This window comes from Macaca fascicularis, chromosome X, assembly GCF_037993035.2.
Source record: "Macaca fascicularis isolate 582-1 chromosome X, T2T-MFA8v1.1".
Taxonomy (NCBI): domain Eukaryota; kingdom Metazoa; phylum Chordata; class Mammalia; order Primates; family Cercopithecidae; genus Macaca; species Macaca fascicularis.
In genome coordinates, this window is record NC_088395.1 from 5,414,274 (window position 1) to 5,437,325 (window position 23,052).

The 23,052-nt window shown below is 37.4% G+C and overlaps 1 long non-coding RNA gene across 1 annotated transcript in view; it reads right to left on the reverse strand.

Annotated features, from left to right (window-relative positions):
• LOC123571268 (uncharacterized) overlaps positions 1 to 22,250 on the reverse strand; it is a 99,554-nt gene extending 77,304 nt beyond the window's left edge. The window contains exon 1 of the long non-coding RNA XR_010584160.1: positions 22,146 to 22,250. This is a non-coding gene — a long non-coding RNA (uncharacterized lncRNA). The remainder of the gene's footprint in view (positions 1 to 22,145) is intronic.
• Between the last annotated feature and the right edge of the window lie 802 nt (positions 22,251 to 23,052).

Here is a 23,052-nt window from a genome sequence, read left to right on the forward strand (position 1 = left end):
TGGAACATATTAAAAATACAAAGCAAAGGCCAGGTGTGGTGGCTTATGCAGTAATTCCAGCATTTTGGTAGGCTGAGGCAGGAGGATCATTTGAGGCCAGGAGATTGACACCAGCCTGGGCAGTGTAGTGAGACCCCATCTGTATAAAAAATAAAAATAAAAATTAGCCGGGCATGGTGGCACATGCCTGTAGTTCCAGCAACTCGAGGCTCAGGCAGGAGGATCGCTTGGGGCCCTGCAGTCAAGGCTGTAATGAGCCATGATCGTGACACTGCACTTCAGCCTGGGTGACAGAGTAAGACCCTGCCTCAAAAAAAAAAAAAAAAAAAAAAAAAATTATAAAGCAATGTTATTGCCAACATCTAAAATCTTATCTTGGGTTTGAATGATGTAAATCAATATTAAACGTTGTAACAACTTAAAAGATCTGATGGCAAGAGAAACATGAACATGTGAATGCTGTTTTACATATTCCAGGAATTAATTTATAGATTCCAGAGTCTTACCTGTGCATGAACCACTGGTAATGATGCAGAGGATAATGTGGTTGAAAAGGTTAATTAAAGTAGGTGTTAAAAAGTAAAGTGTGTGCCGGGCGCGGTGGCCCATGCCTGTAATCCCAGCACTTTGGAAGGCTGAGGTGAGTGGATTGCCTGAGGTCAGAAGTTCGAGACCAGTCTGGCCAACATGATGAAACCCCAACTCTACTAAAAATACAAAAAAAGTAGCCAGACGTGTTGGTGTGCGCCTGTCATCCCAGCTAATCGGGAGGCTGAGGCAGGGGAATTGCTTGAACCAGGGAGGTGGAGGTTGCAATGAGCCGAGATCACGCCACTGCACTCCAGCCTGGGTGACAGAGTGAGACTCTGTTTTGTGGTGGCTTGTGCCCTTAACAAGCCTTTTTCGATGACTTTCCTTAAATATAATTATCTCCAGGCTATAAGAAATCTATAATACATGCATTATGAAATGCTACATATAATAAAGATGTATTCTTAAATATAACATCTCATAGAACCTGAATCGCTCTTATGTGGAGAATTTTTCGCTGCTGAGATTGCAGTGCAGCTTTTAAACATGTAACTGAAATATCTGAAACAGGATATTCATATAAATCAAGTCTGCCAATAACAGAATCCAATAGCAATCAGAAAATTACTCAAAAATCAGTTGAGCCCTTGAATATCCTAAGATTGTACAAGTTTAACACTGCTTCAACAAGATAAAAAATTGTCACTAGTTACTAGCCAAAATTCCTCAAGGATGACAAAATAGCACATTTTAGAAACTAAATATATGATACAGGATGGAGGATAAATGTACAACTTTCATGGTCTGATATGCCATAATACTGAAGAGTAACTCATATGCTTTATGTAATGTGACTTTTGTTATCTGGTTAATAAAGAATTGATTAGTAGAAAAATGCAGTAACTGGAGATATTGAGACTACGAGTTAATCATTTCAGCCACAGTGGTTAGAATGATTGAAATATCCAATGGGAATTCACTGTGTAAATGTAAGGTCAGCAACAAGCCCTCAGCACTTGTATTTATGGGACAAGGAGGAATCAATACCAATTAATTATCTCATCTTTTCTTATCATTTTGAAGCACAAGGACATGATGAAACATTACGTTTTCCCTTTGAGATACGCTTTCAGGTCCTGCATATCAATCAAACTACTGCCTCAGCTGGTCTGAAGGATCCCACGAGGATCTGAGTCTCCAAAGAATGCAGTTTCTGCATCCTGATGACTTCATCCTCATTACCCCAACCGGTCACTGACCCCAATGTTCCAGTCTCTTGTGCTCCATGATCTCCTTAAAAACTCTAGCCTAGAACTCCTTGGGAAGGTGAGTTTGAGGGTCTTCTCCCATCTCCTTACTCAGTGCACTGCAATCACTAACTCTTTCTCTGCTGCAAACCCTGCTGTCTCACTGTAATTGGTTACCCAACCACATTATGGTGCAGACACATTAACCTGTCGTTCTTATAACACCTGTTGCTTAAGCCCTGACTCTTAATTGCATTTCCTCCTACAATGATGTGATAGGATAGTCTTTGTAATTAACAGGATTTGTGTCTTCTCACTCGTAAAAGCCAGTTTCTCATGGCAACCATCCTGTGACTCATATATTCATCATAATCCTTAGGAAGAAAACAAACTCAAAACTGAAAGCCTTGTTTTAAATTTCCATTTTCACAGATTATTTTAATGACTGTTTTAAAAAATGTAATGAGTAACTTACTCAGAAAATTAACTGGAAACATTAGATGACTCACACCATTCTCATTTTTTAATTAAATGCATGTTTCATGGAATTTAAAGCTCAAATGACAATTTGTATACATTTTCTATGCATTCAGTAGAGACAAAAACAGACTGTTTCTGTCTCTCTCTCTGTCTCTTTGTCCCTCTCTGTCTCTCTCTCTCTCACACACACACACATGCAGAGAGAGAGAGAGAAAGAGAAAGACTGAGACAAAATATATGAAATTCACGTTTCCTCATTTTGTTCTACATGAAGCTACTCATTATTACCTTCACCTACACATGTATGAACAAAAATGTGTCCCAATATCCCAACAAGGAGCTTTCTTACCGTAAAGTATATTCACAGACTTCCCCCTGAAGATTATCTGAATTTATAATAATGTTGATTAGTTTCTTGCTCCAATAACTCATTTTCCATGAAGAAGTTAAAAAATAAAATTTGAAGGATTGATAGTTGCCGTTTAATAAGAGCAGGTTTTTTTTTTTAATATGAGCACAAAGTTCAGATTTGTAAATTTAATTTTCAGTTCAGATTGGAGAGACATGAAAGGTACTAAAGAAGGGTAAATTGAAATATGTTAAAGCAGTCTTTATGTCGCACCAAGGCTAAATTCTCATTCATGTCAATGTGGATAGAAAGGATCATAATTACATAAAAGTATTAGGCAAAGCTCTCCACCCAGGTGTTTTCTAACTAGTTGGTTTGGCATTGTGTAAGTTTTTATTTACTTTTAAACTGTTATAGCAATTTCTCAATATAAGAAAATATATTATCAATAATAGCAGAAAATGTTCACTCAGTCATCTGAATCTGCTTCATGTATTTTGATGCATGCATGTGTTTGTGGTTGATGACTGAGTAAAGAAAAAAAGGTAGAAAAGGAAAGGCAGAGATTCTGAAATTCAGTCAGTATACCAAATACTAGATGAACACATCTCTTTCTTTTTATTCCCTAGATTTGTCATTTTATTTTAAAACTTCTTTAATAGTATTTCCCTCAACATATACCTGTATTGTCTTTGAGCCAAATATTTTTTCTAAGTAGGTGTGTACTTTATTCAATAAGGAACATTTTGGTGGTTTTAGTCCAATTATTCCCAAGACTACATTATTTTTCTAATTTGACTATCCAAATCATCTGTAAAAATTAAGACTTAAAAAGAATTTTACTGAAAAGTGAAACAACACATTTTTTCAAGAAAGAACAAAGGATGGAAAGAGATTAACTTCATGTATTGTTTTAACCCACTGCCTCTACAAATAACAAAAATAAATATACAGAAAGTATTTAAAATATTTAAAAACGTATTATTCTATAAATTCAAGTACTTTATGCAATTTGAAAAGCTAGGAAAGGTGCATAATTTCTAATCACAATTTAGTATGCTAGAAATTAATAAGAAAAATAGAAAATTGCAATCAATAAAGAAAAAAAGCTGCAAGATGAAAACTAACGATTTATCTTCATTCTTGCATCTCAGAGATTGAAATCTATTTGCCAGATGATCTAAGAAATGACTCCAGTGATAGCCCTTCCAATGAGACCTTATGGCACACCAAAAGTGACCAGAAAAGAGCACACTGAAAAGAAAATGACTACCTGTTTGCATTACTAAACAGCAATGCAGGAATCTTCAAATCAACTCAAATCATACAAAATTCAGTAGCTCCCTAGAAGTATAATTCAACATCCCCAAACATTCCCAATTAGGGGCTATCAGTCAGGACGAGATTTATCTTTCCATGATAACAAGTATCCTCAAAATCTGGTAACTGAAAATACAAAGATTCATCCCTCTTTCCTGTTGTATGTGTTCATTGCAATGGGCTAAAGGCCTGAATCTTCAGCGACTGGCAAGCCATCCTCACAGCAGGAAGATAGTATAGCTCTTAGAGATTTGCATTTTACAATGATTACTCCAAAGTTATAATGTCCAAATCATTCTTATGCTGCCATTTTGTTGAGGAGATTTGTGGCTCAATTCAAGAGCCATATTGGTCTATAATTTTATATTTTCTCTCTTTCTTTCTTTCTTTCTTTCTTTCTTTCTTTCTTTCTTTCTTTCTTTCTTTCTTTCTTTCTCTCTCTCTCTCTCTCTCTCTCTCTTTCTTTCTTTCTTTCTTTCTTTCTCTCTCTCTCTCTCTCTTTTTTTTTTTTTACAGGGTCTCCATCTGTCACCCATGCTGAAGTGCAGTTGTGCAATCTTGGCTCACAGCAACCTCTGCCTCCCAGGCTCCAACCATCCTCCCAACTCGGTCTCTGGAGTAGCTGGGACTACAGGCGTGTGCCACCGTGGTCCAGCTAATTTTTTTTTATTTTTGGTAGAGATGGGGTTTCACCATGTTGCCTAGGCTAGGGTCAAACACCTGGCCTCCAGCAATCCTCCTTCCTCGACTTCCCAAAGTGCTGAGATTACAGTTGTGAGCCACCGTGCCTGGCTACAATTTTATATTTTATTTCTTTTCCATTGTCTTTGATATTGGTATTAACATAATAAATACAGGCCTCATACAAAGATTTTGGGCCGGGCATGGTGGCTCATGCCTGTAATCCTAGTACTTTGGGAGGCTGAGGCAAGAGGATCACTTGAGGCCAGTAGTTTAAGACGAGCCTGGGCAAAATGGTGAAACAGTGTCTCTATCAAAAATACAAAAATTAGCCGGGCTGTGGCGACATGCACCTGTAGTCCCAGCTACTCAGGAGTCTGAGTTGGGAGGATGGTTGGAGGCCAGGAGGCAGAGGTTGCAGTTAGCCAAGATCACACCACTGCACTCCAGCCTGGGTGAAAGAGCCAGAGCCTATCTTAAAAAAAAAAAAAAAAAAAAAAAAAAAAAAAAGATTTTGAACTGTCTTCTTTTCTTCTACTTTCTGAAAGACACTGTGTAAAACTGATGTTAATTTTCATTTTAGTGTTTGGCAAAATTCACCTGGAAAATCACTTGAACCTGGGTTTTTTCTCCTTAATCTCATTTCTGAAGAGGCTACTTCAAATTTTATGTACAGAATTATACATGCAAATAAGACTGAGTGACCTATTTTAAAATGTCATTATCAGTACATTGGGGAATTATTAGAATTATTCTGCAACTTTTCTAAGTCCAATATTTGATATAATCATAATGGCTAGTGTTTATCAGTACATCCTGTGTTTGTGGTGCTTTAAACATTACCTTTTAAAATATTTTTATTTATTTTTTATTTTTTTAAATGTATTCATTTATTTTTAAAATTTCAGTAGCTTTATGGGTACACGTGGTTCTTGGTTACATGGATGAATTGTATAGTGTTGAATCTGGGCTTTTCCATCACTGGAGTTGTGTATGTTGTCTCCAAAAGGTGATTTTTTAAACATCACTTTTTATGCAGTAATGCATTTAATCCTCATAGCAGCCCTGTGAGGTAGGTCCTAATGCTCTCCAAATTTTATAGATACGGGAGTTTGAGGAGGCATAGGGAAACTGAGTAATTTATCCACAATCAGATAGCCCCATAAAAGTGAAGCAGGGATTTCAACCCAAGCTGTCCAACTCACTCATCACCCACATTTAGTGTTTGTTTTGTATTAATTTTTAATTTGTTATCTACAAAAGGCAGGTGAAGGCCTCAAGTCTAGTTAGAGAAACAGCTGCATCAACCCTAGTAAAGAAGTCTCTCAAGTGAACAGTGTCCAACTCTGTCCTTATAAGAAGGACCAAGAGGTCATTTTGAGGGTTCCACACAGTAACCAGCCCAATGTGTACTCTTCGTAGAAAAGGGCACACAGTAAAGATGTTCCTCCGCCCTGCTTCCAGGGGATCTCAGCATGCTTTTCCACAATGAATCACACAAACATCTTCCTCTCATCAAATGGAGAAACTCCAGGACCCTTCTTAGAAGGGTGGCACTTGAAAACTAAAGAAAATAGGGGAACAGGAAGGTTGCAGTATCATTGTCTCTAATTTTTCATTTCTCACCAGCCATGCTGTCTCCAACCCATTTCAATTCCATTCCCATGCCCAGCAATCCACAGAAACTGCCCTTGTCAAGGTTGCCAGCTACTTCCCTCTTGACCATAATATGAATATGATTTATATTTCATATACTTTTAAATTTAAGCATGTATTCATTTGCTAGGGCTGCCATAACAAAATGCCACAAACTGGGTGACTTAACAAATAGACATTTACTCTCTCACAGCCCTGCAGGCTGAAAGTCCAAGATCAAGGTGTGGGCGGGGCTAGTTCCTCCTGAGGCCTCTCTCCTTGGCTTGTAGATGCCATCTTCTCCCTATGTCTTCACAGCATCATCCTTCTGTGTGTGTCTGTGTTCTCATCTCCTCTTCTTATGAGATGTCTTAGTTCATTTCAGGCTGCTATCACAGAATACCATAGACTAGGTGGCTTATAAACAGCAGACATTTACTCTTCCACATTCCTGGAGGCTGGAAGTCTGAGATCAAGGTGTAGGCAGAGCTGGTTCCTCCTCAGGCCTCTCTCTTTGGCTTGTTCATGTCATCTTCTCCCTGTGTCCTCACAGGGTTATCCCTCTGTGTGTGTCTGTGTCCTAATATCTTCTTCTTATAAGGACACCAGTCCTATTGGATCAGGGCCCACTCTAGTGATCTCATTTTACCTTAATCATTTTTTTGAAAGACCCTACCTACAAATGAAGTCACATTCTGAGAAACTGGGGCTAACGCTTCACTATGTGAATTTTGAGAGAGGCACAATTCAACCCACAGTGAAACATAAGCACATTTAATATCTTCACTGATGACAGAGCAGGAGCACCGTCATCTTGGACAAACACCGCCACTTTAAGTTCCAGCACCCTTTCTAGCCTCATGCATTTCAAGGAAATCACTTCTCTTCTAACTACAAGCAGCCAGAAAGAGCAGACAGTAAAACACAGAAAAGACAGCTCAGGCACAGAGGGAGTTGGAGGCAAAGTCTCTTGGGTAACTGTCAAACTTCACCCTCATACAATGGGCCCCAGTAAAACAGTGGGCCTTAGTAAGCACATTCCTTTCTCTTCAGGTACACTAATACAGGGAAACCAAAACCAGACTCGGGGGTGATGCCTGCAGCTGCAGGAAGATGTATGGAAACAGACACACAACTCTCCCTCCCGGATAAGCACAACAAAGAGACCAAGTAGTCCAAGCCTCTGATAAACTCTCCCACTCTGAATCCTTAAAAACACTTAGTCTGTAGGAGAGTGGGCTCTGACTTAACTCAGCCAGAAGCTCCTCTCAGGTTTGTTTTCTCCAAAATAAACCTGTCTTGACTGGCAAGCCACCTTTTGTGTTTCTTTCCTCTTCCTTTAATTCTTACAACTGGAGCATTGACTAGTACAGGATGTCACTCATTTGCTGAGTTCCTGTCAAATGAAAGATCTTGTGGGAAGGCACCAGACCAGAAAGAGATATAAGTGGAACATGTCCTGTCTCTCAGTAGCCCTGCAGTCCAATTAGAGAAACAGCTGCATAAACCATAGCAAAGTTCACCCAAGTGAACAGTGTCCACCTCTGTCCAACTCACATCACTGTGTCTTATAGACTTTTCAAGGAGAATATGGCCTATCATGAACATGAAATTTAGGAACAATTATTATCTAATATTGAAAATGATCACTCTTATAATCCAAATGCCTGGAAATATTTATTCAGCCTTAAAAAGGAGGTTCTGATGCAGATGACAACAAGGATGAATGAACCTTGAGGACATTTTTTGCTCAATGATATAAGGCAGTCACAAAAGAATAAATCCTGCCTGGTTTTGAAGTGGCATTGTTGTCTGAGCCAAATACCTGAGGCTTGTTGTCTCACTCCAAGGGAATTGAGGATGCAAAGAAAACAAGAAGTGAGTTTAAGAGCAGAGGTTTAATAGGCAAAAGACAGGGGAAAGAGAATAGTTCTCTCTCCTAGAGAGAGAGAGGAACACCCAAGTGGGTCTTCCGGTTTTGTGGTGAAATCCACAGGTTTTGTAGACACCTCCTGGAGAAGGTGGTGTCCGATTCACGTAGGGCCCAAGAGATTGGTCAGACCAGGTGTGACATTTGGATAGCATGCAAAAAAGCTGGTCATCCCACCCTAATCTTTTATTATGCAAATGAGGTCTTCCCTGGCCAGCACCACGTTGTCTGTTCCATACTGTACATGTGGTTAATAAGGAAAAGGGAAGATGGAGCCTCCATGTTGAATGTGTCTGGACACCAGGTAGCCTTTTTCTACTGGCACAGTTGCCGGTATTCACCCATGCAAGCCTCCAGCTTGCTTATCGATGTCTATAGCTCGATTTTACAGGCTCTTTGTTAGAAAAGAAATGATTTGCAGGCTTCTTTTTATTAGAAGGGAAGCCTTACCGAGGACTTCCTTACCCTCACTGTTTACCTAAATAATTTCTTTTTGTCTCCTATATCAGTTTCACTTATATGAGGTACCTAGAGGAGTCAAGTTCATAGAGACAGAAAGTAGGATAGAGTGAGGCAGGGACTTGAGGGAGGGGGATGGGGAGTTGTTGTTTAATGGGGACAGGGTTTCTGTTTGAGAAGGTGAAAATGTTCCAAAGATGAATGGTGGTAATAGGTGCACAAGCAATGACACAAAGAGAGTAAAAATGTTAAATTTTGTGTTACGTATGTCTTACTCCCAATAAAACAACAACAACAAAAGAAAAAAATCAGAATTTCCAATATGTACAACAAGAACAAAAAATTCAAATGTCCAGGTGATTTTTTGATCTGATGAAATCACACGAAGCCTCACCATTCAACGAGTCCATTTAATGTCACGAAATATCAGCTCTAAGTTGCTGGCAAACCAGAAACAATGACCTGTGCTTTATCACAAAATCAATGCTTGCAAATAAATGTACAATGTTTATAAATCCATACTTATAACCATAAGTCAATGGGTATAGCTTCAGCACAAGATCAGGGTGGAAAGAGAAGTGAATTGACATCAGACCCAGGGAGAAAGGCAGATATTAGGGAAATCAAGAAAAAAAGAAGTCATGCACTGTTGATTCTTTTTATCTGACAAGGATATGGTGAAGATATGTCGTATAAAGCCCCATTCTAACACTGCCCTTGATTACATGCATGAGAAGCCATATCTCTTGCCCTCAAATATAAAAATAAATGATCCATGGAGACAAAAAAGTGATCGTGGGGCCTTGAATGATATCATACTGAAGGCTCCCGAACAGAAGATCAAGTTCCTATATCTTTCCACTTGTGTAAGCCTTCATGTAGGAGGTCCACCTGCCTGCGCCCACTGTGTCACTGAGTTCTATGAATACGAGACTGTAATAACGTCAGTCCTGGGGTCATGACAGTTGGATAATTGTCCAAGTTCTATTGTATTGCAGCTCATGTTATAGAATACGCTTTTCACACAAAAGTCCATTTTGCACTTTTCCATCTAAGCCAAGGCCAAAATAATGGAGGCAAGGCATTCATTTCTCATTAAGGAAAAAAATGATAATCTGAGGTTTTTCAGTAGTAGAATTTATTCCAGGCAGATGCAGACTTCTCTTTGTAGTGAAAGAAAAAGCTATTTTCTTTGAGCTTTTAAGTGAAGCATAAAATAACTGTAGTAATACCACCTTTCATCTGTAGAATGCTGTCGAATTTACATAGTGCGTCCCCATGCATTTTCTCTTTTGATTCTTGCAGTGGAAAAAAAAAAAAAGTTGAGAGGAGAATAAGCTTTATTAGTTCAATTTTATAGAGACAGGAATGTAACTCTAGATCAGGATGTGACTAGTCTAATACCTCCCAGCCAGAAAGTAGTCAGTTAAACTGGAGCCTGAGTTTTTAAAAACAGTTATTTTTCCCATTAACCTTTGGCTCCAAAAACAAGACAAACCCTAAGGTGCACCCCCTATGTTGTACTGACTTTGTAAACAGAAGATCTGGATTTGAACTCCTGGTCTGTCACTTACCGCATGATGTTGGGGGAAGATTTCCACTGGCAAGAATTTAAAATTTTGGTATGGCTGTCCTGGAGCTTTTGAAATGCTACGTGTGGAGAATTAAGTCCTGATGTATAAGAACAGGGTATGCTTCCCAGAATTACCATTGGAGAGATTAAGTTGTCCTGGTTCATGGCTTTTTCCTCTCTCCCAAAACATAGATATCTCTTGGATCTCCTAAGACCTATACATGTGTGGATTGAAAATAACTATCATATGGAGAGGATGATAAAGTCATAACCAGCAAAATGGATTCAGAAAAGTCTTGGGTTGTGAAGATGTGAGGTTATTTTTGCAGGACTTTTCAAAGTACAGGAATAATGGGTGCAAGTTTCTAACCAGGATAGACACCTGTGAGAATTCAAGAAATTATAACTAGCATTGCCAAAGTTTTACACCATGGTGTATACCCACCAAGAGTTTTTTCTTGGAGATTAATATCTCCTTTAAAATAATGGATGAGTTTCATAATCAACTGAGAAGTTTTCTCAAGCCCCCTTTTCTTTTCTGAGGGTGAATGAGGAAGGCAAAATACAAGAAGTTACATGTTGAAGGAGACAGTTGCATACTTTTGAGAAAATACCCCACTTTGGGGGGCCGAGGCAGGAGGATTGCTTGCTTGAGCCCAGGAGTTCGAGACCAGCCTGTGTAACATGGCAAAACTCTGTCTCTACAAAAAAGTACAAAAATTTAGCCAGGCACAATGGTGCGTGCCTGTAGTCTCAGCTAATTGGGAGGATGAAGTGGGAGGACTGGACCTAGGAGGTTGAGGCTGCGGTAAACTGTGATTGCACCACTGTGCTCCAGCCTGGGTGACAGAGTGAGACCCTGTCTCAATGAAGAAGAAGAAGAAGAAGAAGAAGAAGAAGAAGAAGAAGAAGAAGAAGAAGAAGAAGAAGGAGAAGGAGAAGGAGAAGGAGAAGGAGAAGGAGAAGGAGAAGGAGAAGGAGAAGGAGAAGGAGAAGGAGAAGGAGAAGGAGAAGGAGAAGGAGAAGGAGAAGGAGAAGGAGAAGGAAGGAGAAAGAGAAGGAGAAGAGGAAGAGGAGGAGGAGGAGGAGGAGGAGGAGGAGGAAGAAAAAGAAGAAAGAGAGGAAGGAGAGGAAGGAGAAAAAGAAGAAGGGGAAGGAAAGAAAGAAAGAGAATACCCAAATGACCTGTTCTTTTTCCCCCTTTGCCACAGTGTTTAAGAACCACTAATTTGTGCCAATGGATTTAATTCAATTGATAGTCTTAACTGATCCCATTCAATGGAACTATTATTTTTGCGTAAATGTTCAATTTTGTAGTAACTTCATTCTAGTCCTTCTAACAAATATAAGGAAAAGTGTTAATGTTTTCTGTAATCCACTGCTTTGATGAAGGTGAACTTTGCATACCACCTGTGAAGAATCTGTGGAATATTTTAATGGCTGTATCAATTCTAGCCCAAGGCATATGCAGTCTTTGGGGAATGGTGTGCATGGTAAGCCATGTTAGCTTAGTTAATGAATTAAATAGCTGTGACCATCCATTAAATCTGAATGAAGGAGAAGACACATACATTATTTTCTCATTAGAATTAAAGTTCTTAAAGACTGGGATATCCCAGCAAAATGGGAAGAAGATACAGTGGTAAGAGACCTTCAATCTGCTGTCTCACTCCACAGCCAGCTGACTGTAATCAGTTTGATCAATTAACCTCTCTGTGCTTTTTTCTCCAGGTGCGTAAGAAGTAGTAGAAACCACCAGATTTGTGACCTATTTCACATCAACCATTTTATTACTCTATTATTTCTTAGCCCTTCTCTGAACCAGTAATACAGTGAGAAGCAACTTGAATTAGTTACTTTCCGCTGGAAAGATGTTAACACCATGGATTGATACCCCTAAGAGTTTTTTCTTGGAGATTAATATCTCCTATAAAATAATGGATGAGTTTCATAATCAACTGAGAAGTTTTCTCAACTCCCCTTTCCTCTTCTGAGGGTGAATCAGAAAGGCAGAATAAAAGAAATTACATGTTGATTGAAGGAGACAGTTGTGTACTCAAGGGAGAGTATTCATTGCACAGATATAGACTGTGTCACAGACTCCAAATTGGTCAAGATGTGACTATACCTGGGACTCAAATAGGACTGGAAGCAGGACTGGGATGATAGAGGGATATGAGCATGTGTTTACCTGTGGATCTCTTGTCACTGACTCTATCTAGTCCTTCTCTTCTCCTTAGTTCACTGTCCTCAGTAGACAGCTTTTCCTGGTCTTCTGTTCACAAGGGATAACCCCTCACTCACAGGGAGGATAACCCTGTGGTATATGGCTGTAGTCCCAGCTACTCAAAAGGCTGAGGTGGGAGGATTGCTTGAGCTCAGGAGATCGAGGCTGCAGTGAGCTGTGATTGCACCGCTGAATTCCAACCAGGGCAACAGAGCAATTTCCTGTCTCTAAATACAAATATATATATTTTAAATTGATTCCAGGACAATTTTCCATATATATAGTATAAAATACATATTATATTTGATTACATATATTATATTTTAAATTGACTCCATGACAAATATTATATATGTATATATATGTATATATGCGTATATATATGTATGTATATATAGTCTCTGTCTCCCTCTCTCTTATTAACCAGCAAGATCTATGCAAGCTGCTTTGAAATTTGTTTGAAAGAATAATATAGCAATAGTTTTCTTAAAAACATAGGCAATAAATAATGATAATGACAATGACAGGGCATATATATATTCCTGTATATTCCTGGAATCAATCCTGAAATCAATTTAAAGTATTGTAGAGAAAGTAGGAATAAACTGATAGGTAGTTTAGGGATCTATAATAGAAGCATGACTAGCAGCGTTGAGAACTGATAACTACAAGGAACATTATTAAGTGGCTAGGGAGATAGGAGGTAAGAGAGACATATGCCTGTTTAAAAGGGCTTACATAAACCATGAAGAAAAAGCAGGAGTCACCAACGCAACCCAAGTCAAGGAAGCCATGATATTTCGAAGAAGATGATCAATCTTATAAAAAGTCAAATAGAAAGAGACAAGAGAAAGATCACATGATTGGAGCAAAGAAAGAAGTCATTCTAAGATTCTATGAAGGTATTTGGGAGAAATGGTGGAGGCTACACTATTCAAAAACAAGAAATGAATAATGAAGACAGGAAATCATCCAAGGTAGAAAAGGATTTGGGCATGTTGTTTGGGGATGCGAAATAATATCTTCCCAGGGAGCACTGTGGTAATATCTGAATGCCAAATGAAGAAAAGGAGGGAAAACGTGGTGGTGGATTCATTCTGGAGGCTTCACTGGGTAGGAGAGGACCCAAAGTACATGGTGTGTTGACTTTAGAAGGGAGAGCTTTTCTTACCCTTTTTCTTTCTTTTCCATGTGTTGTTATGAATTGCTCTTGATTTAGTGTCATTTCTTTCTTTGTATGACTCTTGTGAATTGGTAATAAATGAATACTCCTTGACCATAAAACAGGCACTCTCTTGTCCAACATTGTAAATTATGATCTTGAAAGTATTACTCAGTCTCTCTCTCCCTCCCTTCCTCTCTCTCTATCTCACTCTCTCTGTTTCTGTCTCTTCCTCCTGCCCTCTCTCTGCCTTTTCTCTCTCCTTCCCTTCCTCTCTCTCTGTTTCTCTCTCTTCTTTCTGCTCCCTCTCTCTCTCTCCCTCCTTTCCTCTCTCTCCCACCTGCCCTCTTACTCTCTCTGGTCTGTCTCTCCTTCTCTCCGTCTCTCATTCTCTCTCTTTGTCTCTATTTCCATCTCTGTCTCCTTCTCTCTTATTAACCAGCACGATTTATGCAAGCTGTTTTAAAGTTTGTTTGAAAGAATGATATAGGAATAGTTTTCTTAAAAACAAAAACAATAAAAGAATGATAATAACAGGGTATCATTCCCCAGTGGTTTAAAAGTCCAGTCACATTCCAACCAGCTATTCTTTTTCTGATATTCTTTTTCTTTCTTTCCTTTTTTTTTTTTTTTTTTTGGCTGTGACAGTTTCTTGGCCATTTTTCTACTTATTAGTACTTCCATCAGAAATAAGGAAAAAAAGATGAAACTATAACATGTCAATTTGAGACACAGGAACTTCTATTATGCCCATCGCTATCTTCAAGTGTCTTGATAATTCCTACACCACTGGAAGTGTTAGCTGCCAGCCATACAAAATCTGTGTCCCTACAAAACAGCAGAAGATTCTAACATACACACCCCATCCTTCTGACTTAACTATCTGATTATTGCATTCTTCCCTTCCCTCCAATCAAAGCTATTATGCAATGATCCCTGGTGTGTTAGAAATAAAAGTATTAGAGACAATTACTTGCCAAAGTGAAAATTACCTTGAGAAAATGATGAGCAGTCAGATTTACCTCTAATGACTTTGAATTTGAAAATAAACGATTTCATGGTAATTTTTCTTGCTTTGGGGTTTATATCATTCGAAAGTTCTAAAAGAAACAATTCATGTAAATCAGGAGAAAATGTTCCTTCCTTTAGATAACCTGTGTTTATTTTACAGCCATTTCATTTCCTTGTTGAGTTAAATTATTAAAGAACTCACACATGTAGTTTACCTAAAATTATCACAATATAAATGAATGTGCACATCTAATATGCCTGTCTTAAGTTTGTACCCCAAGGTTTAAAGTCTTAGAGTAGTTAATAAATGAAGATAAACCTTAAGAAGCCTCACTGTGAATAAGAGATAAAGCAGAAGTTTACTTTTAATCTGTTAGTTATACAAGATTTTCTTGTTAAATAACAAAGAAAAATTGGACTAAAATTCCAAAAATCACATAATTTCTTTAGGCAGCACCTTCATCGCCAGCGATAGCTCTGCTCAAGTGTCCTAATGCATGTTTATTGAAAATGGTTTGACTTTGAGACATTTTTCGTTCAGGCTAATACAGGCAATTACATTTTTTTCAGTACATAGTATTTTATACGGATATTGTGAAATACTTGAAGGTCACTATCACAGTAGAACACCATCATATAAGTGGTAAAATTGAACATTGGGCTTGACAGTAAAAAAAAAAAGCTGGGAAAATGTTCTTAGCAGCACCAAGAAAGTTGGTTGGCTCTACTGGGGGATTGGGTTCGTGAAATGAATGCTTTCTATTTCAGATTCAACAACAAAAACCACATTGGAAATATCCAGGAGTTCTTATAATTGTGCACACAATGGGAAATCCATGCCTAAGTCAAATATAGACTATTCGAATCTAGCAGAAGCAAAAAGAAAAGGAAACTTCTGAGAACTAGGGATAAAAAACTGGGGCATTGCTAAACACAGAACAGAACTTTTTTTTTATTAAACAGAGTTCTGTTGGCAGGACAACTTTAAACTCTTCATAATGTGTTCAACTAAATATTCCTGCCTCCCTCGAGTTTTTGGACAACGATACTGGGTTTACATTCCAAGAGTGTATATAAATTGCACTCTTACGTCTGCTGGCCGAAATCCATGCTATTTCCTCACTCTCATTTTGAATATACTTGCAGTATGCCCTACGCATAAGTGGGCATGAAATTTTAAATAGTAACATTTCAGACTGTTGCAGCCAAGAGTATTGGGACCATAAAGAAACACGTAGAGTAATTTGCTTAGTTATTTTGTGCCAGAAACTACACCGTACGGCTATTCCTTCCAGAGGGTGGAGTGCTGGAGGGGCTCTGGGGAAGGAATCTCATCATAAGTTGTATTTTCTCAAGAAAAGAACAAAGTACAACAACAACAGCAAAACTACATGAGCACAGCAGGAATTAGAAAGGGATTAATAAAGATTAAAAACCAAAAAGGAGATAAATGAGAATGAAATTCCTAGCATTAGTTCCTTGGTAAGCAAAAAAATATGACAGAAAAACTGTTTAATATGATAATCATCAAATAAAAGGGGAGGATGCCAAAATGCATGAAATAAATGATCAGAGGAAATCCTTGCTATGGAAAGAGATTAAAGAATTAAAACCAACTCCTTTGATCCATCCCATACAAATGCATTTGAAAACTTGGATGAAATGGATAATTTTCCAGACCTACACATAGCACGTATTTTTTCCAGAAGAAATAGAAACTCAAAACAGACTAATTATATCATCCCAAAGCGACCAAATCTCATTCTCTGCCTCAAACATCCTCCCCCTCAAAGACATCATTTCCAAATGCTTTCACAGTTTTTTCTTTGAAAACAAGATTAATTCCCTGATATTTAAATTGATTTAGAAAAGGAAAATAGTTCTAAAATTTTATTCTAAAGCTTGCAAAGCATCAATATAAAATTTAAAAACATAGCACAAGAAGCAAATAATTGATAGGAATATTTTTTAACAACTAGTTGATAGATTACAGCTGATGTTTGAAGAAAAATTCATTGTGATGGCTTGAGATTTATTTCAATAAATGCAAATCTCAATATTAGGAAATTTATTAAAGATATTAATATAATCTTAGAAAACATAGGTTGTCACTGTAAGTGATGAAATTCATTTAATGAAAGTTTATTCTTATTCTTTATTTCAAGAAAAAATAGAAGTAGAAGTATCTTTTCTTCATGTGTATAATGTTTATACATGATGTTAAGATATTGTGTGTATATGTTATGTAACTATATATGTATATATAATATAAATTACTTGTATAATGCACAAATATAAACAATGTTACTATATATAAAATATATAGAAATATCAATCAAAAGGCATCTATCATAGTGGTAAACAAATAAGAACATTCTACTCTAGTAGCTTTTTTTCTGTAGGTACTGGCTAACACAACGAAACAGGTAAGAAAATGAAAGGCATATACATTGGAAGGAAGAAGGTTGTTTTTATTACTATTTGCAGATTTTTTATTATGCACATAGAAAATCCAAGGATGGCAACAAAAAAAAAAGCAGCAAATAACAAGGCAAGTAAGTTAAAAGACAGGCATATAATAGAATTATATATATATTTTAAAAATTGTAATATATAACAGAAAAATGGCATAATTTATAGTAGTGATAAATTTGACCAGAACTATCAAGACTACTGAATCTACCCCAAAACGTTCTTAGGATGAGCATAAGCTTAATACTGAAACCTGATAAAAAAAAAAAAAAAAAGAAATGAAGGCCAAGTGTGATGGCTCACGCCTGTAGTCCCAGCAATTTGGGAGGCCAAGGCGGATCACCTGAGGTCAGGAGTTTGAGAACAGCCTGGGCAACATGGTGAAATCCCATCTCTATGAGAAATACAAAAATTACCCGTGCATGGTGGTATGCACCTGTAGTCCCAGTTATTCAGGAGGCTGAGGCAGGAGAATCGCTTAAACTGGAGAGGTGGAGATTGCAGTGAGCTGAGATTGCACCACTGCACTCCAGCCTGGGTGACAGAGCAAGACTCTGTCTCAAAAACAAACAAAACAAATGAAATTAGAGTTAAAATTTTTAACAATCTTTCTTAGTAATGCCAAATTTATAAAATTATATATATAGTGACAAAAAATGCCATATATTGCAGTGATTAACAAAAGGGAAACAATTGTGCATAATGTGCCATAATTCAAGTGGGATTTATTTCAGGAATACAGGGTAGAAGGATAGTTTAGAATTGTAAATCATTTTTTAATAAAAATTTCTTAAAAATAGAGATGGGGTCTTGCTGTGTTGGCCAGGATTGTCTTGAACTCCTGGCCTCAGGCCATCCTCCGCCTAGACCTCCCAAAGTGCTGGGATTAGAGGTATGAGCCACTGTGCCTAGCCAGGAGTTGTAAATCATTTGAGGTAAATTACTATATTAAAAGAAAAAAGAACATAAACATGTGGCATCTCAATAAATGCAAAAAATACATTTTCAAAAGATGATAAATTTTAATTAATAAAGTATACTAACTATCCAGAATAGAATAATACTTCCTTAAACATATGATTTCTACCTGAAAAAAATCAACAACAAAAGAAAACAAACCAACAAACAAAACACAATATGGAGCGTATGAAATGGTTAACATTTCCTGGACATCAATAATGAGGCAAAGATATCTGGTGTGGACAGGCCTCTACACGACGTACTGTGAAGTACTTGTAATTAGTTCTTGTAATTGTAGTAACAGAATTAGGAAAGTAAAAGCTGAAAGTAAAAGTTGAAAGTAAAATGACTGAAAAGGAAGTATTAAGCCTGTTTTAAAACATGAATGTGTAAGTTTAAAATTAGAAAAAAATCTATAACCCAGCTAGGAGATTTAGTGAATTTAGCAGTTAATAAAAGCAAGAAGACAAAAATATCCATTCTATTTTTATATGCTAGAAAAAAATTAAATTTACTTTTATGTTTCCAATAGCATAAATAATATCACATTCACAGGAACCAGTCTAATAAAAAATGCTGAACTTCCACATAGCAATCTAAAGAACATATTGAGCAATCGTAGGGTATACCAAGTTCATGGATTGGAATCTGTAAAGATATGAGTTCCTCCAAAATGGGACTATAGATTCAATGTAGTGTGTGTGTGTGTGTGTGTGTGTTTGTGTGTGTGTGTGTGTGTGTGTGTGAAGGGGGGATCAGTGTGTGTGTGTCTTAATTATCGATACATTTGCTTAAAATTCCTGGTTAACATTGGTTATGTAAAACATCCATACTCAAACATCAGTATCATCCAGTGATGTTTGAATAAGCCTAGATATACCATCCAGTGTTCTACTAAGGAGGTTTGCCATTCTAAGAAAAGAGTACACCTCAGGAAATGTGCCTTCTACATGGTCTATTCTTACTTAGAATCTTAGAAATATTGACTACCAAATTGTGATGTGCAATACAGAGAATATCATTCAGACTTAAAAAGGAAAGACATGCTGCAACATGGATGAAACTTGAGGACAATATGCTAAATGAAATAAACTAGTTACAAGAGGACAAATAGTCTAGGATTTCATTCATCTATGCTACCCAGAGTAAACAAAATCATAGAGAGAGAAAGTAGAATGGTGATTGTCTGGGGCTGGAGAGTAGGTAATGGGAAATTGTTCAGTGGGTACAGAGTTTCAGTTTTGCAAGACAGAATTCTGGGGATGGATGATGGTGATGGTTGCATAACAATGTGAATGTTCTTTATATCATTGAATATATACTTAAAAATGGTTTAAATGGTAAATCATATATAATGTATATTTTACCACTATTAAAATAAATAAATGTGATGCACATATGCAAACACACATACACAATTACTTTGTGTTGTGGGTTTTAATTAGTTGTCCTTTGAAAAGCTGGTGAAGGCTATATACCTTCTCCTAGAAAAAAATATATAGAGAGAAAATTATATTTAGAGAAAAAATGCATATATACACGTGTATGTAAGATGTTTCCTGAAATTGTAGGGTATTCGTTGACCCTCTAAGGTATTGTATTTGATGGAATAACTCTTCATTACATTAAATAATTTGGTGGTATTGATGCCTCAACATTCAGAAACCTGGAAAGAAAATAATTAGTACATGGAAATAGCACATTTGAGGAATGAATTGAATAAAAAATAAGTAAAGCAATAATCATCTGACAAGAACAGGAGAGACCAGAATCTATACACAGATACAAACAGGCAGATGTGCCCCAGTGAGCCACATAAGTAGGGAATAAGAAAGGAGGGAAAGAAGGAAGAAAAGAAGGAAAGAAGGAAGGCAGGAAGCCAGGAAGGCAGGAAGGCAGGAAGGCAGGAAGGAAGAAAGGAAGGAAGGAGAGAAGGAAGGAAGGAGAGAAGGAAGGAAGGAAGGAAGGAAGGAAGGAAGGAAGGAAGGGAGGGAGAGAGGCACGGAGGGAGGGAGGATTGATTCCTATCTAAAACAATGGAAATGAAAATAAGTATGTGGGTATTTACAGAACTGGTATCCATTGCCTGAAAAGACTTAAATGCAACTGCTTTTAAAAAAATAATTAATACCAGAAATAAGAAGTGATCTATTTTTGTGGTTGTGATATTATTCAGATACAAAACTCAACAAAGGAGCAAAAAAACCTAACTACTTTGTCTAGTTATCCCCCCAAAATTCACGACCACAGGATCATCTGAATTACTTACTCTGTGCCGGCACTTCCTAAGCTATCCATCCCCCCAATTGCTTAAAGTTCTTGAAACGTTTATCAAGATAGTGATGATGTGAATTACAGAAGCCAAAAGGAGCAATCACTTCTATGGAACAACTTCCTCTCCACTCATCCTAGGTAATAAACGAAATTCTGTATGAAGACAGAATTAGCCTCTCAGGAAAAGGCATTTACATTTAAAGAGATAAAGAAAATCTGTCCTGCAAGGAAGGGTACAAAGATTAAGCTGGGGAAATTCTGGACCCAGAGTTAAGAATCCGGTATTCTGAAATGAGCTGAAAGATGTTAAATAAGGCTTCATTGTCCTTCTCAATAAACCAGTGGTATTAATACTTGCTCTCTGTAAATTAAAACATTACTACAAAGAACAAAAGGGGTAATGATGGATATTTAACTGTTAACTTTGGAAACCAGAAGCACTTTAATAAATGGAAGCTCTAATACTGATTTCCCAAAGGAGTTATATACTCATGACACATGTTCTACTTAAGACAGTGGTTGTTTTGCTGCATTGCATTGTGTTGGGCTGTGTTTTCTTTGAGATCCTAGTTCCAGGAACTAATTTTAAGACTTGCTTCTTTTTTTCTCCTTTTCTTCCTCCTTTCTCCTTCCTTCCTTCCTCATTATTTCCTCTTTCCTTCCTTCCTTCTTTCTTTCTTCTTAGTTTATTTTCTTTCTTCCTTCCACCCTTTCTTCTTCCCTCCCTTGACCAACTTCTTTGTCTGTGTATTTTACCATCAGTTTTCTTTTTTAAAAAATGTGTTCCCTTTTCCTACTTTGAAAAAATGCACTTTTAGCACCCGTGTTTGTGTGTGTAACTGGCAAAGTCATTTTTCCTAATTTGAGGGAAATGACTATTTCATCCACTATTTTCGGAGCCCTGTGTATCAGTCAGAATTAAAGGGTTGGGAAAAGTGGGAGATGGATACCACAATTTTGAAATGCCTGCTCAAACACTTTGAGGTATGTCTCTAATATGCATAAAGAATTCATCTGTCATTCTAGTTGTCATACTTTCCCTTTGCATAAAACCTTACAGGTTGGTTTACTAGAGAGAACACACTCCAAGGGTCATGTATGAGATTATCTGCAGTTCACTTCCTTTGGTAAGTTCTGATTTTTAAATTTAAGAAAATTGTTTTTCAGACACAAGGACTCGTTCTGTCACCCGGGCTGTAGTGCAGTGGTACAATCATAGCTTACTGCACCTTCAAATTCCTGGGCTCAAGCAATCCTCTTGCCTCAGCCTCCCAAGTAGCTGGGACCACAAGACACATACCAACATACCAACATGCCCAGTTCTTCTTATATATAGTTTTTATAGAGATGAGGTCTTGCTGCGTTGCCCAGGCTACTTCTGATTTTAAATTTCAGTGAACAGTCACTATGGAACAAAGCAAATTTCAAGATGAGCATCTACAAGCTTTGGGCAACGGTGTCTCTGGGTAGCTTTTTAAAAAACATTTTTAAACATTGGATGATGTCAACATAACTTTCTTACCATTGAGTACAGGATATAGATGACAAAAACGTGTGTTGTAAAGAATACAAGCATAAACAAAAACAAAAGCAAAAACAAAACAAAAAAACACAGGACTCATTTCACTAATATAATACAAGTACTTCATCAAAGAAAGACCACCCAATCTGTCCAGATTTCCATTTACTTTTCTTTACAGATTCAAGTCACCAAGGATTCTGTTACGTCCCTCAAAATTCTTGAGTAGCCATGGAAACCAGAAAGCGCCACAGCTAAGCCAACAATACATGGGGCATGCACAATAACAATAGCAAATATTTATTGAGGGCTTACTCTGTGCAAGGTGCCTTTGGAATCTTCAGACATCAAGAATGGATGCACGTGGAATGCTCTGATCACAGCCTGCCATTCCCGCTGGAATAATCAGCCTTCCCTTCCCAGAAAACCAGGCAGACTTTTGGAAAGTAGCCAAATTAACTGAGCAGTGTATAATGTACTTTGAGATATAAATTGTCTTACTTGAACTTCCCAAGAGCCCTGTGGCGTGAGATGTAGATCATTGTTTTCAGTGGGGATCTGGAGATGGATGTACAAGCTGACATACAAAATTTAACCATAACTAGGAACTAGCTAGAAAAAGGATTTGATCTCACGTCTTTTTGTATGTATTTATTTTGCTTTATAGTGGATTTTTTTTATTGGTTCATCTTTTTAAAAACTGTATCTATGTAAGGTAGACATCATAATGTTTCGGTATACATATACATAGTGACATGATTACCACAGCCAAGCTAATCATCATATTCATCATCTCACATAGTTCATTCATTGGTTTATCTTGTATACACTTTTTTGATAACTTTTCTCATAAATTTAATTGGACAATAATGGCATATAAGACCTCACAGGACCTCCTTTATTTTTGCAACACAATCATTTCACACTGTCAATTTTCTCTTTACTCTCTAAACTTTTCATCAAAATTGTGATTCTAAAAGTCCAGATCAGGCCGGGCATGCCTGATCTGGCTCATGCCTGTAATCCCAGCACTTTGGGAGGCTGCTTGAGCCCAGAGGAGTTCAAGACCAGCCTGGGCAACATAACAAGACATCATCTCTACAAATAATAAAAAATTATCTGGGCGTGGTGGCACATACCTGTGGTCCTAGCTACATGGGAGGCTGAGGCAGGAGAATCACTTGGACCGGGGAGGTAGAAGATGCAGTGAGCCAATATCGTG